We start from the raw sequence: 14211 nt of genomic DNA, 5'->3' as shown, positions 1-14211 counted from the left end.
AATACATGAGAATAAACATGCTTTAAAGTGTCAAACCAAAAGGTTGGTGAGTTCATTAATTTATCATAAACATTCATTTCCATCATTTTAATAGACCACAAGAATTTCATTTCCATTTCTCATAAATATACGTCCCATGCATAGAGACAAAAATCATTCATATGGTGAACACCTGGTAACCGACCTTAACAAGATGCATATAGAATATCCCCATCATTTCGGGACTCCCTTCGGACATGATAAATTCGAAGTACTAAAGCATATGGTACTTTGGATGGGGCTTGTTGGGCCTAATAGATCTATCTTTAGGATTCACGTCAATTAGGGTGTCTGTTCCCTAATTCTTAGATTACCAGACTAAAAAGGGGCATATTCGGTTTAATAATCCAGCCATAGAATGTAGTTTCAATTACTTGTGTCTATTTCGTAAAACAGTTATAAAAACAACGCATGTATTCTCAGTCCCAAAAATATATATTGCAGAAGCATTTAAAAAGGGAGCAAATGAAACTCACCATACTGTATTTCGTAGTAAAAATACATATAACGTCAATGTACAAGTGCAAGGTTGGCCTCGGATTCACGAACCTAAATTAATTATATATATTTATATGTTGGTCAATATTTGTCTAACAATTAGGTCAAGTCATAGTGTACCACAATCCTAATGCTCGAGACTAATATGCAAAAATCAACAAAAGTCAATTTGACTCAAAATGATTTCCAAAATTTATACATGATTATAATATATTTTAAATATCGTCGTTTTATATTTTTAAATATTTTTAAAAGATTTATTAGAGTAAATAATATAATTTATTTATTAATAAATAACATTTTATATTAAAATTTATATAATAAAATATACTTTTATATATATTAAGTAATAAAATTTATAGAGTTCGTTTAATATTATAAAGATAATATGATAGGTATTATTAAAGTAGTTTTATTAACCGTAGTAAAATATGTTTGTATCACGTATTTATTCAATAAAATAATATCTATGATAATAGTAAGTAAAAGTTGTATTATTTTGTAATAATAATTATTATTATTTTATTAATAAAAATATCAATATTTATAATTACTAATATGACATTACGATAAAAATGATAATTCTAATTATGAAAACTTTAATATTTACGACACTTTTTAATATTATCTTTAAAATAATAATTCTATTTAAAATGATAATAATAGTGATATTTTATAATAACAATGACATTTCTATTCAAATGATAATTTTTGTTAAAATGATAGTTTTAATACTAACGATACTTTTAATAATAATAGTAATGATAAAAATAATAAGAACGATAATTTTATCTAAATCAATATCTTATAATATTTTAATTTCATCAAGATACTCTTACTCATTATTTCCTAATCATTTCGTTTAATAGCTTTTAATCGTCTTTTATATCGTGTTCATAATAATGATAACAATAGTAATCAAAATAATTAGGTGTTACTAATATTAGTTTTAATTACAATAATACTAATAATGATAATTACTATGACATTATTAACGATAATACTAATAATTATTTTAATGATAATATAATAATAATAATAACAATAACAATAACCATTTTTAAATAATGATATATATATTAATAATGATAATAATAATAACGATAATAATAATAATAATAATAATAATAATAATAATAATAATAACTTTAACGATAATAATGATAGTAATAATAATAAAAATAACAATTTTTAATGATAAATCCTTTTATTGATAAAGATAATAATAATAATAATATTAATAATAATAATAATAATAATAATAATAATAATAATAATAATAATAATAATAATAATAATAATAATAATAATAATAATAATAATAATAATAATAATAATAATAATAATAATAATAATAATAATAAGATAAAACAAGAACGACGATAATAACGACGATAATAATAATCATTTTTAATAATAATACAAAAATTCAATTGACTATAACTTCAAATCCGTTCATCGAAACCGTTCAATATCTAAATGAAAAGTTCTTAATTTTTCGCTAGCTTTACAACGACATGCATATCTTATACCTTATCTCAACCGCATACGTAACTAATTCAGGATTCAACATATCCTATCTAATGGCAATATCAAAAGTACAAGCATGCATAATCCTATATTCTCGAGCACTAGTCAGGGATACACTATTAGTATGTAAAAATTAAATTATGAGTACTCACATATCAATATTGAGATTCAATATTGCAAGAAAGGTACCTATGTAGAGACCCGTTCTAATCCATCTGGACGAAGTCCATATCGATTACAAACGATTCACAATAGTTGATTACATCGCGAGGTACTTGACCTCTATATGATACATTTTACAAACATTGCATTCGTTTTTAAAAGACAAACTTGCTTTACATCGAAAGTTGACGGCATGCATACCATTTCATAATATATCCAACTATAATTGACTTAATAATAATCTTGATGAACTCAATGACTCGAATACAACGTCTTTTGAAATATGTCATGAATGACTCCAAGTAATGTCTCTAATATGAGCTAATGCACAGTGAAAGATTTCTTTCATACCTGAGAATAAACATGCTTTAAAGTGTCAACCAAAAGGTTGGTGAGTTCATTAGTTTATCATAAATAATCATTTCATAATTTTAATAGACTAAAAGAATTTCATTTCCAGCTCTCATAAATATACGTCCAATGCATAGAGACAAAAATCATTCATATAGATTGAACACCTGGTAACCGACATTAACAAGATGCATATAAGAATATCCCCTATCATTCTGGGAAATCCTTCGGACATGATAAAAACAACATCGAAGTACTAAACAATTAAAACAAGACTTTGGATGGGGTTCGTTAGGCCCAATAAATCTATCTTTAGGATTCGCGTCAATTAGGCGTGCACTAATTCTCAAAATTAGTGATATTCCCAAATTCTTAAGTTACCAAGCAAAAAGGGGCATATTCGGCTTCTATCATTCAACCATATAATGTAGTTTCGATTACTTGTGTCTATTTCGTAAAACATTTATAAAAGAGCGCATGTATTCTCAGTCCCAAAAATATATATTGCAAAAGCATTTAAAAAGAGAGCAAATGAAACTCACGCAAAAGCAGTTTTAGTATTTGTATTCATTTCATAAAATAGTTATAAAACAGCGCATGTATTCTCAGCCCAAAAATGTAAATTGCAAAGCAATTAAAAAGGGAGCAAATGAAACTCACCTAATGTATTCTTTAAATTTTTATTTCGTCACCTAATGTACTTACATAATTTGTTTGTTTCTATCAAATTTTTATTTCGTCAAATGTGTTCTTCATTATGCCACTTGTTGGATTCTGATAGATTAAAATACAAATATGAAATTGAATGAAAATGGTTATTCTGTGGTGAATCAGATTCGTATATCTATGGATGTAAGTAGGATGGTAATTGACCATTGAATCAGATTCGAAGAATGTACAGTGTAACTTATTAATGTGAAATCTAAATATTCTTCGGGTATTACCTTCCCGTTAAAATATTTTCATCATTAACAGTTTGTACGAAAGAATTTTTAATTACAATCTTTATGAAAATATATATACATATATATTTTCTTCAGATGTAATCATGGATTTAATGAGTCAATATGATATTAAACTCATTTGATTTACCGTTAGAACAAGAATATATAATCTCTAAAACATTAGAGATTACATAATCGCCATGTCTAACGAAGATAAATGATGTAGAACGATTCGTAGAATGATTGTTATACTCGAGGTATAGAATGAGATGTTGAGGCATGGATTGTTGAAACTTGGGTTGTTGGTGGTACTGGTGCCATTGGTGCTGAGGCTGGTGATGTTACCGGTGTTGGTGATACTGTTGGTGCTTGCAAATTTTATACCGTGCTCTTTAAAGTTAATAATCGATCTCGGAGTTCTCTAAATTCTTCTACTAACCCTGGTTGATTATCAGTGTGAGGCAGAGGTCAGATATCTTCTCTAGTTCCGTTAATGGTAGCTTCAAGACGAAAAATTCATGCAAATAGGGTATAAATGGTGTTGCGAACGGGTTCGCCGGTGAGCGGGTCAAGTACTCCAAGGTTAGGTGGTAGATTCGATTCATGATATGGAGTACCTTCTTCCCTTCTCCATAGGGTGAGTATGTCGCGAACCCACCCCCATTTTCTCCAATAATCACGGTAGTTGATTGGTTGGTGTGCTCCTGTCACGCTGTCTTCGGAGTCAGAGGAACTTGGTCGATTAGTAGAGGCCATCTTACGCGATCTCAGGAAAGATTTTTGGTATGAAGAGTTTAGTGACAGCAATTGATAGTTAGATGGTATTCTCAATGCATAATTTGCATAGATATATATAGTACCAGGATCCCTTAAATTAAGGAGAAATTTACGAGAGATATCAGGCAAGGTCTACAGTAACAGATACGCTAAGATATGAATTGTCAGATACGCTAAGATATGAATTTTGTCTATACACTATTCATGCAGCCAATGCAGTAAAACGTGTCCAGACTAAGAATAATGAGTAGGTAATTTCCTAAGGATGATAAGCAGATGATTTCTGACAAAAATGATAAGCAAAACTTTTGACATTCAGACACGGTCGAAGTCCAAACTCACTAATGCATCCTAACGACTATCAGTTAGACACACTAATGCAAGACCTGGTTCGCTAAGACCACCGCTCTGATACCGACTGTAGAGACCCGTCCTAATCCATCTGGACGAAGTCCATATCGATTACAAACGATTCACAATAGTTGATTACATCACGAGGTACTTGACCTCTATATGATACATTTTACAAACATTGCATTTGTTTTTAAAAGACAAACTTACTTTACATCGAAAGTTGATGGCATGCATACCATTTCATAATATATCCAACTATAATTGACTTAATAATAATCTTGATGAACACAAAGACTCAAATACAACGTCTTTTGAAATATGTCATGAATGACTCCAAGTAATGTCTCTAATATGAGCTAATGCATAGCGGAAGATTTCTTTCATACCTGAGAATAAACATGCTTTAAAGTGTCAGCCAAAAGGTTGGTGAGTTCATTAGTTTATCATAAATAATCATTTCATAATTTTAATAGACCACAAGAATTTCATTTCCAGTTCTCATAAATATACGTCCCAAGCATAGAGACAAAAATCATTCATATGGATTGAACACCTGGTAACCGACATTAACAAGATGCATATAAGAATATCCCCTATCATTCCGGGAAATCCTTCCGACATGATAAAAACAACATCGTAGTACTAAAGCATCCAGTACTTTGGATGGGGTTCGTTAGGCCTAATAGATCTATCTTTAGGATTCGCGTCAATTAGGTTTGCACTAATTCTCAAAATTAGTGATGTTCCCAAATTCTTAGGTTACCAAGCAAAAAGGGGCATATTCAGCTTCGATCATTCAACCATATAATGTAGTTTCGATTACTTGTGTCTATTTCGTAAAACATTTATAAAAGAGCGCATGTATTCTCAGTCCCATAAATATATATTGCAAAAGCATTTAAAAAGAGAGCAAATAAAACTCACGCAAAAGCAGTTTTAGTATTTGTATTCATTTCATAAAACAGTTATAAAACAGCGCATGTATTCTCAGCTCAAAAATGTAAATTGCAAAGCAATTAAAAAGGGAGCAAATGAAACTCACCTAATGTATTTTGTAGTAAAAATACATATGACGACATTGAACAACTAAACAATGCAGGGTTGGCCTCGGATTCACGAACCTATATCATGTATATATTTATTAAAACATATAATCGTAATCAACAAATGTATATATATTTATTATAATATATTATTAAATTGTAACATATTGTTATGTATATATAATGTATTAAAATTAAAATTTATATTTTTATATATTTTTATATTATTATTTATAATATCGTAAAATATTTTTATATACTATATGTAATTTAGTTATCATTATAGTTATTATTATTTCATATAAAAATATAGTAGATAATATACTTTTATATATAAATCTCTTTTATTTGAACAAATTTTAATAATTATAATACTGTTAAAGTAAAGATAATAATGTTAATACTTAGATATAGAAATGATAAAATGATAGTTTTACTAATAATGATTTTTTTAATAATAATATAGTTGTAAAAATAATAGTTTTTAATAATAACAATACTAATAACGATAATATCAGTAGTTTTTAATATAATGAATAATTTAATAATAATGATGATAAAAATAATAATTTTGATATTAATACTTAATATTTAATAATAATAATTATAGCAACCTTATTACGAATGGTAATCCTAATAATAATACTTTTGTTAATAATAATACGTCTAAAATGATACTAATACTAATATTTATGAAAATAATAATAATTTGTATTATTTCCATAATAATAATAATAAACATATCCGTGATAATGGTATTAAAGCTTTAAATTTAATAGTAATATCATAATTAATACTTATAATAATAATAATAGATATATTACTCATAATTATGATAATAATAATAATAACAATTATAATACTTGCAAAAATAACAATAACTAATAATAGTAATAGTAATAGTAATAATAACAACAATCATAATTAATAAAAATAAAAATATCAATAATAATAATAATAATAATAATAATAATAATAATAATAATAATAATAATAATAAATAATGAGAGTAACTACCTCATAAAGCCCTTTGTAAAAAAATGGCCACTGCAAGACTCGAACCCAAGACCTCTCGCTCACCCAAACACTCAATAAACCAATCATCCGTTTCTTTCTTTCTGTTATTATACCAGAAGTAATAAATATAATCTGTATTTCTGTTTTCCTATTTCTTTATCTCCTTCTCTAATTAAATTTCGACCTGGAACCTAGTTTTTCTTTAACAGCTATCTCAGAGTGGATTTAGGATTTTTAAACGTATCATATATATTGATAATTGATTATTGAGATTCATCAAAACAGAAAGAAAAAAAATAAAGTTGAGAAGCTTAAACCCGTTATCAAAACTCAACTTCAATCTCGAATTTAAAGGTGTTTTTAGATCATGATTTCTAAAGGAAAAAGCTTCTAAATCGTTATTAGAAACTAACTAGACCATCAATTTAATTTAAAATATCAAAACGACAACAAATTTTATGATGAACAAAAGTTTTACTTTTTGATAACAATGCTTTGACTCTGAAATTAAGGATCGATATAACGAATTGAAATCTGAGACTTTACAGAAACACTCACTAGATGATTTCTCACAAGACTGCATTCATAGATTTTTAATTCTTTTTCGAAATCAGGTTGTTGGTATTTTCACTCAAGAACAGAGAACGGGTCTGTTCTTTGTTTCTTTCTTTTGATTTTCGATTAGCATTGTTTATCACCACTTATATAATCGATATTGATGAATGATTGAAACAGTTTAAATGCTTGTTATTTAGTATATGTGGTCGAAAAGGAATTTGTACTCAGAAGAAGAAGGACAATAAAAATAGATAAAAAAAATAAAAGATAAATTTGATGTGGATTGCTAACAAGAATTTTTGGGTCTATCTGATTGATTCCGAATTTTTTTCAAGATTATGGACAAGAGAAGATTTTTGGATTGTGATGTTAAACAAAATACATATTTATCTGCATATTTATATAAATCAGTATTTGTATACATATATATATAATACATATATTATGTGTATGTATTTATATATGTATACTTGTATTTCGTATATGCATATGTATTTACATATATATCTGCATTTGTATCATTATATATCGTTATCTATATATATTTATTTGTATAACATTTATATATAGAAACAAAATAATATTCTTTATATTAGTATTTCATATTAATTTTATTAGTAATAATGAAACTAATACTAATAATAGAAATAAGAATGATAATAATATCAATAATATTAATAATTAATAATAAAAATTATTTTTATAATAATCTAAATTACTAATAATAAGAAGAATAATGACAAAAGTAATAATAATTTGAAATAATGGCAATAATACTAATAATAATAATACAAATAGTACTTAATAATGATATTACTAATAATAACTTTTAATCATATTAATTAAAATGATGATATTATTAACAATCATAATATTATTAATAATCATGATAATTAATTGAATGTTAATCCAAATAATGATACAATAACAATAATAAAATAATTTACATGTATCACATGTATCACATTTCATATATTATTTTACATTTTAATTTAAGTGATTAAAGTATACTTTATTAATTTTTTTAAAATACTCTATATATATACTTATACTTATATTTGTGTGTATATATATATATATATATATATATATATATATATATATATATATATATATATATATAATACATATTTATATCTTTTATATATATACTCCAACATACATATTATGATAATTATTTACAGAATTCATATATATATATATATATATATATATATATATATATATATATATATATATATATATATATATATTTATATATATAGCTTCATTTTAAATTATAACTTAATTATTTTGTATCTAATTTTATGTAGTTATTTCTTATATTTAAATTATATTTTATTATTCCTCATTTATCATATATATATTTACATTTATATATATATATATATATATATATATATATATATATATATATATATATACATATATACATATTTATTTACACACTATTGTTCGTGAATCGTCGGAAATGGTCGAAGTCAAATGAATGCACAAAAATAGTTCAAAAATTTTGAGACGCAACATAATAGACTTTGCTTACGTGTCGGAAACATATATAGATTAAGTTTAAATTTGGTCGGAAATCTCCGGGTCGTCACAGTACATACCCGTTAAAGAAATTTCGTCCCGAAATTTGAGTGAAGTCGTCATGGCTAACAATAAAAATATTTTCATGACGAATATGAGCTGATAAAATAGAGTTTTATCATTATTAAGTACTACAGATAAAATGATTCGATTATGTGAAGCGTACGAGTGAAGCTATCACAAAAGAGTGAAATGAGAAAATAAAGATTCGTCTTAGCTTTTGACGTAGTCACGTTTGAATTTAGAAAATAAGGTGCGTCTTTAACTTTTGACGTTGTCTTGGTTGAATTCCGGAATTCAAGGGATTACAGAAAATCTTCGAAATCTATAAGATTTGATTCTTCGGCGAATAAAGAAATTAAGCTCACTATAATTAAATACGGTAATCTCCCTTGATTACTCTGTCTGTTATTTCCATTATAAATTAAATTATTCCGTTCAATTATTCTCATCCTTCCTATACTTTCTTTCTTAGTTCATACATCCAAACGATTGTAAAAAATGCTTAATCCATTTCTGATCCTTGTCTTCATCCTTACTATCGCAACAATCATTCTCCTTTTCCAACTTCCACCAGAGGAATCTGCTTTCTTCTACTTCGCCCTTGGGGTTATAATGTTTTTAATTCTCCCGTGTCTTTATGTTGCGAAAAACATTGATATACACGGTTTGTAATTTATGTGTTGTTATCGGGCTTTATATGCTCCCTTATATTTCGAAGCTCTATGCTTTTGTTTTCTCTTCCCGACTTCAAGTCAAGCGAATAATGGTCCAGAATTTGTAGATATAGAGTTTCGAATGATTATAATGTTCTAAGCAGGAAGGAACGTGATAGCACGATTTGATTTTCAAATTTATCAACATGACGGAAGATAGAACCATCAAGAATACATTTTCTTGATTTGTTCAGGAGTTAAGCAGAATGAATGAGTTATGTAACATGGCACATGATGATGTTATGATCTGTGAATCATCACGTCCCATTAGAAACTCAGCATGACTTACTGTAATATAATCACGTTGATCAAGTGTCATTATATTATACTAACTCATGCATCAGTTCCCAACATTACTTCAATAACATTCATATTTTAATCTCGAAAGTTTACAGAATATAGAAATTAACAGTATCTATATGATGTAACACTGATAGCACTAAGAGATTAATGATTTCAGATAAGAATAGTTATAAAAATATCTTCAGAAATATGGAGGATATTTATAATGAAAGATACGATGATATCTTGGAATTTTTAATATCGAAGGATGGTGAAGAAAATTTGTCCGCAAGAGTTTGGAGTCAGAAGCAAGGTATTCGCTAAAGATTTCATCAGAAACAGAATCATCAGGATTCTTAATGTACAAGTTTAGTCCTTGTGATTTTTTCAGAGACTCCTTCGTAGTTTGCTCAAACAGTTTTTCAGTTCCAACTTTTCTGAGCTTTGCTAACATAGCATTCTTTATCATCAACTTTCGACTGTTAAAGTCGTTAATAGTTTTTGTTGCTTCCTTCAACTTTTTCAATGTTCGGAGTATTGATTCGTAGACTGGGTGCTTTTCAGAATGGAAGATCATAATTCTAAGAGATGAATGTTATACATATAACTGTTGATGTAGACATACTGTGAGTTTTCAAAGTACTGATTATTGATTCTCGGTAATTGATATGGCAGTTCTCGTTACAAGATGCGGATGAGTATATGATAGGGTTTCAATGAATATAATGATTTTCGGAAAATCAAAGATCAACGGAGTTGCTGGTACATCTGCTGATAATGTCGTGGAATACAAAAGGTTCCTCGGTAACAATAAAAATGAGAAACGTATATCAAAGTTATAATAAGGCTATTCCGAATGAAAATCGAAGTTGAGTTGTTGGAGCTATGACAAAATTGGATAATTTGGAGAGGAATGTAAAGATTTTTTCGGTAATAACAACGTCAATGGAGCTAGCACGAATACGTGTTAAACGTTTACTCAGGTTCTGAGTGTTTTTAGGTGCATAACTATATACATCAATCTTTCCTTTCGTAGATGAAGTGCGATTGGTTCATCCTCTCGATTGAGGTGTTTTCAAGAATCATGAAGGGTTTGAACGCAGATAGTAATCATCAAGATATAAATGAGGTTTAAGACGAAATCAAGTGGCAAACTTGAAGAAATGTTTAGTTTCATATGTTATAATCAATATTTTAATTCATTTTAATTGTCCAATGATATTAGTCCACAGTCGATAGTCCACAGTTAGCAATCCATTATTTCATATATAGTTTAATATATAATATTCAAATTAATTAATACGTATCGTGACCCGTGTACATGTCTCAGACTCGATCACAACTCAAAGTATATATATTATTTGAGAATCAACCTCAACCCTGTATAGAGAACTCGATCATTACTGCATATAGAGTGTCTATGGTGATTCCAAATAATATATATAGATGTCTCGATATGATATGTCAAAACCTTGTATACGTGTCCCGATATTTAAAGTGCGTAAAATAAATAACAGAAATTAAATGACGATAAATAAAATTGCGTTAATTAAATTGCGATAAATAAACTGCGATAAATAAAATGTAATCAGTTAGCTAGGAACAGTTAGCTGGAAAAAGTTAACGTGGATTCTTAACAAAATTTTTCATAGTTAATTTTTTTGTTTCTATCAAATTTTTATTTCGTCAAATGTGTTCTTCATTATGTCACTTGTTGGATTCTGATAGATTAAAATACAAATAAGAAATTGAATGAAAATGGTTATTCTGTGGTGAATCAGATTCGTATATCTGTGGATGTAAGTAGGATGGTTATTGACCGTTGAATCAGATTCGAAGAATGTACAGTGTAACTTATTAATGTGAAATCTAAATATTCATCGGGTATTACCTACCCGTTAAAATATTTTCATCATTAACAGTTTGTACGAAAGAATTTTTAATTACAATCTTTATGAAAATATATATACATATATATTTTTTTCAGATGTAATCATGGATTTAATGAGTCAATATGATATTAAACTCATTTGATTTACCGTTAGAACAAGAATATATAATCTCTAAAACATTAGAGATTACATAATCACCATGTCGAACGAAGATAAATAATGTAGAATGATTTGTAGAATGATTATTATACTTGTGGTACAGAATGAGATGTTGAGGCATGGATTGTTGAAACTTGGGTTATTGGTTGTACTGGTGCCATTGGTGCTGAGGCTGGTGATGTTACTGGAGTTGGTGATACCGCTGGTGCTTGCAAATTGTATACCGTGCTCTCTAAAGTTAATACTCGAGCTTGGAGTTCTCTAACTTCTTCTATTAACCCTGGTTGATTATCAGTGTGAGGTAGAGGTCGGATATCTTCTCTAGTTTCGTTAATGGTAGCTTCAAGATGAAAAATTCTTACAAATAGGGTATAAACGGTATTGCGAACGGGTTCGTCGGTGAGCGGGTCAAGTACTCCAAGGTTAGGTGGTAGATTCGATTCATGATATGAAGTACCTTCTTCCCTTCTCCATAGGGTGAGTTTGTCGCGAACCCACCCCCATTTTCTCCAGTAATCATGGTAGTTGATTGGTTGGTGTGCTCCTGTCACGCTGTCTTCGGAGTCAGAGGAACTTGGTCGATTCGTAGAGGCCATCTTACGCGATCTCAGGAAAGATTTTTGGTATGAAGAGTTTAGTGACAGCAATTGATATTTGGATGGTATTCTCAATGCATAATTTGCATAGATATATATAGTACCAGGATCCCTTAAATTAAGGAGAAATTTACCAGAGATATCAGGAAAGGTCTACAGTAACAGATACGATAAGATATGAATTTTGTCTATACACTATTCATGCAGTCAATGCAGTAAAACGTGTCTAGACTAAGAATAATGAGTAGGTAATTTCCTAAGGATGATAAGCAGATGATTTCCGACAAAAATGATATGCAAAACTTTTGACATGCAGACAAGGTCGAAGTCCAGACTCACTAATGCATCCTAACGACTATCAGTTAGACACACTAATGCAAGACTTAGTTCGCTAAGACCACCGCTCTAATACCAACTGTAGAGACCCATCCTAATCCATTTGGATGAAGTCTATATCGATTACAAATGATTCACAATAGTTGATTACATCGCGAGGCACTTGACCTCTATATGATACATTTTACAAACATTGCATTCGTTTTTAAAAGACAAACTTGCTTTACATCGAAAGTTGACAGCATGCATACCATTTCATAATATATCCAACTATAATTGACTTAATAATAATCTTGATGAACTCAACGACTCGAATACAACGTCTTTTGAAATATGTCATGAATGACTCCAAGTAATGTCTCTAATATGAGCTAATGCACAGCGGAAGATTTCTTTCATACCTGAGAATAAACATGCTTTAAAGTGTCAACCAAAAGGTTGGTGAGTTCATTAGTTTATCATAAATAATCATTTAATAATTTTAATAGACCACAAGAATTTCATTTCCAGTTCTCATAAATATACGTCCCATGCATAGAGACAAAAATCATTCATATGGATTGAACACCTGGTAACCGATATTAACAAGATGCATATAAGAATATTCCCTATCATTTCGGGAAATTCTTCGGACATGATAAAAACAACATCGAAGTACTAAAGCATTCGGTACTTTGCATGGGGTTCGTTAGGCCCAATAGATCTATCTTTAGGATTCGCGTCAATTAGGCGTGCACTAATTTTTAAAATTAGTGATGTTCCCAAATTCTTAGGTTACCAAGAAAAAAGGGGCATATTCGGCTTTAATCATTCAACCATATAATGTAGTTTCGATTACTTGTGTCTATTTCGTAAAACATTTATAAAAGTAGCGCATGTATTCTCAATCCCAAAAATATATATTGCAAAAGCATTTAAAAACGGTGCAAATGAAACTCAAGCAAAATCAGTTTTAGTATTTGTATTCATTTCATAAAACAGTTATAAAACAGCGCATGTATTCTCAGCCCAAAAATGTAAATTGCAAAGCAATTAAAAAGGGAGCAAATGAAACTCACCTAATGTATTTTGTAGTAAAAATAATATGACGACATTGAACAACTAAACAATGCAGGGTTGGCCTCGGATTCACGAACCTATATCATGTATATATTTATTAAAACATATAATCGTAATCAACAAATGTATATATATATTTATTATAATATATTATTAAATTGTAACATATTGTCATGTATATATAATGTATTAAAATTAAAATTTATATTTTTATATGTTTTTATATTATTATTTATAATTTCGTAAAATATTTTTATATACTATATGTAATTTAGTTATCATTATAGTTATTATTATTTCATATAAAA

Source organism: Rutidosis leptorrhynchoides, chromosome 6 (assembly GCF_046630445.1).
Source record: "Rutidosis leptorrhynchoides isolate AG116_Rl617_1_P2 chromosome 6, CSIRO_AGI_Rlap_v1, whole genome shotgun sequence".
NCBI classification, from domain to species: Eukaryota; Viridiplantae; Streptophyta; class Magnoliopsida; order Asterales; family Asteraceae; genus Rutidosis; species Rutidosis leptorrhynchoides.
The sequence above is the reverse complement of the archived record's forward strand: the minus strand, read 5'-3'. Positions refer to the sequence as shown.